Consider the following 3,148-nt stretch of genomic DNA (forward strand, 5'->3'; position numbering starts at 1 on the left):
GACAATATACTGGCACTCCACGAGAAAATTGGAAACAGCCAACTTTGTGTTTTAGGTGACTTTAATTTATGTAATATTTCCTGGAGCTTTATTGATAACAATATTTTCCTCACCCCATCAAATGTTACTACTTTATCTGAATCATATTTAATTGATAATTTATTATTTGAATTTGAATTTGAATTTATTTATCAACAAAGAGTTACATTAGTACAATAAGAATTGTGTTCTTTTTTAGTACAACAAAATTTGGTACGCATAATTAGGACATAGGAAATATTGGTGATTACACAGGACAAAACAAAATAAATAAATAAGTAGGTAAATAATAAATAATACATAATACATAATTCTTAATTCTAAACTAAACTAATTTAAATTCTGATGGCCTGCTTGGGTTTTTAGAGAAGTGCGAATATATGAGAGTTTTATAGTTGCTTTTATTTAACTTGCCTCTTAGTGCAGTCGGAATGGAATTCCAACTTCTAATAGTATTTATGAAAAACAGTCTAGTCGATGTTGCGAAATTGAAATCGGGTACAATAAGATCCCTGGTGCGCTCAGATTTTGGGAATATCAGCTTGTCATAAAGATAAGAAGGCGACTTGGTAATGATTAGGCGGTAAAGAAATATACAGCTCCGGGCCGTTTGGTAATCATGTATTTCACATCCCAGCAAACTCGTTCTCCACTTCGAAATGTGGTCAAATTTTCTTAGGCCGTAAACGTACCAAGTGACATGATTGGATAGCACAGATAACTTATGAGCTGAAACAGAGTCCAATTTATTGTAAACCAGCTCAGAATAGGTCATTAATGGTATTATCAATTGTAGTGCAAGCCTACATGTGTATTGAATTATTTCAAATCAATGGTTTTTTTTAATGAGTTAAACCGAATTTTAGGTTTAATATTTATTAGCTCTAATATAAATTTCAAGCTCTCTCATGCGGCCAGTTACATCTCCCCTCCAAATCAGCATCATAGCCCTATGGTTTTGGAATTTGCTTTTAACTACTCTTCTTGTAATTTTGCTGAATTGAATAATTTGTTTGATTTGGATTGGTCCCAGCTCTTTGGAAATGTGGATGTAACTGGTTGCTACGATATTTTTAAGTCTAAACTTTGTGATATTTGTGTGGGTCACATCCCAATTCTTAATTCGAAAACCGCTAAGCGTCCATGGTTTACTAAAGAACTCAAACGTATAAGGAATAAGAAGAATAAGTTCTACAAAAGACAAAAGCATTCCAACGATGTTAATTTGCGTGAGCGTTACGTGTTTTATAGAGCTGAATTTAACAGGCTCAATAAATCTTTGTATAGGAATTATATTCGCGGCGTAGAAAGCAATATTAAATCTAATCGCAAGTTCTTCTGGAGTTATATTAAATCAAAGAAAAATTGCTCTAATATACCTGCATCGGTCCAGCTTAACGGGGTGTCAGCCAACTCCATCTCCGAAGCTGTTAATCTTTTTGCTGATTTTTTTTCTTCCAACTTTATTTCAGGTAATTCTGATAATGATTTTATTCCTGAAGATCTTTTGTCAAATTTAGATACTCCCATTAACTTCGGGAAATTAAAGCTGAAAGACGAGGATGTAGCTAATGGCATTAACCAGCTTAAACTATCCACTAACACTGATGTAGACGGCCTCTCGGTTATTTAATTTAAAAGTTGTCCTTCACTAATTGCGCCTTTGAGGCACATTTTTAACATGTTTCTATCTGCCGGAGTTTTCCTCGATGACTGGAAATTGACTTTTATTACGCCAATTCTTAAAAGTGGTAACAAAAATTGTATTGAGAATTATAGGCCGATTTCTAAGCTTACCACTGTCTCAAAACTGTTTGAGTCCATAGTAAAAGATAAAATTTACTTTGCTGTTAAACATTTATTATGTCCCAACCAACATGGGTTCGTGCCGGGCAGATCTACGTTAACCAATTTAGCTGCTTTTACAGAGGACTGTTTGGAAACCTTTCAAAAGGGATTCCAAATTGACGCTATATATACCGATTTCTCTAAGGCTTTTGACAGGGTGCCTCATCGAATATTGATAGCTAAACTTGAAGGCCTGGGCTTTCATTCAGAGTTTGTGAAGTGGATCACATCCTATCTGTATAACAGACGCTGTGTTGTTCGTTGTGATAATGTATCGTCTTATTCTTTTGTCTCCTCCTCTGGTGTTCTTCAGGGTATTGTCTTAGGTCCGTTATTATTTGTTATTTTTATTAATGATATATCTTCCTGTTTCTCAAAGTGTAAGTTTCTTCTATTTGCGGATGACCTGAAGATATACTATGAAATTAAAAATAGAGAAGACTCATTGATTCTCCAGGGTGAGCTTGATAATTTGTACTGTTGGTGTGCGCGTAATCGTTTGTCCCTCAATAGTGGTAAATGTCATTATACCTCTTTTGCAAAAGTGATTAGTATTGTTCCAACCTCTTACTGTTTTTCGAATGTCCCGCTAAAATCAATTACTGATTTTAAAGACTTGGGTGTTTATTTTGACTCCAAGCTCACCTTCACCACCCACATAAACTTTATTGTTTCTAAATCATTCGCGATGTTGGCCTTTATTCGTCGCAACTGCTCGTCATTTTCCGATCCTTATACTCTCAAACAGTTGTATTCGTCTTTAGTTCGGTCGAGGTTAGAATACGCTGTATTTGTTTGGAGACCTTTTCATACAGTTCATGTGAACAGATTGAAGTCTGTTCAGAGGGCTTTTATACGCTTTGCTTTGCGTCCGTTGAAATTTGTAGACCCTATTCCGTCCTATCGTTCTCGTTGTTTGTTGATAAATCTCATGTCCTTAGAGTCCAGGCGTACTTTGTTATCGATGTGCTTTGTCTTTGACATAATGGTAGGCTCTATAGATTGCTCGCACCTCCTTATGAAAATTCGTTTTAATGTTCCCTCACGTATTCTTCGTTGTAATGAATTGTTTTTTGTGGGTGTTGTTAAATCTGTTTATGGTATGAATGCTCCTTTAAGGAGGACTCTCTCCCAATTACATGCTTATTCTTCATCTTTAGACTTCGATTTTTCTTACTCAAAGTTTACTTTTAAGAATTTACTCATAAGGCACTTGTTAGAAAAGATACGGCAACACCCTAGTGAATCGAAAGGAATTTAT

This window comes from Rhagoletis pomonella, unplaced genomic scaffold (genome assembly GCF_013731165.1).
Source record: "Rhagoletis pomonella isolate Grant_MI unplaced genomic scaffold, Rhpom_1.0 Rhpom_scaffold_00004, whole genome shotgun sequence".
Classification (NCBI taxonomy): domain Eukaryota; kingdom Metazoa; phylum Arthropoda; class Insecta; order Diptera; family Tephritidae; genus Rhagoletis; species Rhagoletis pomonella.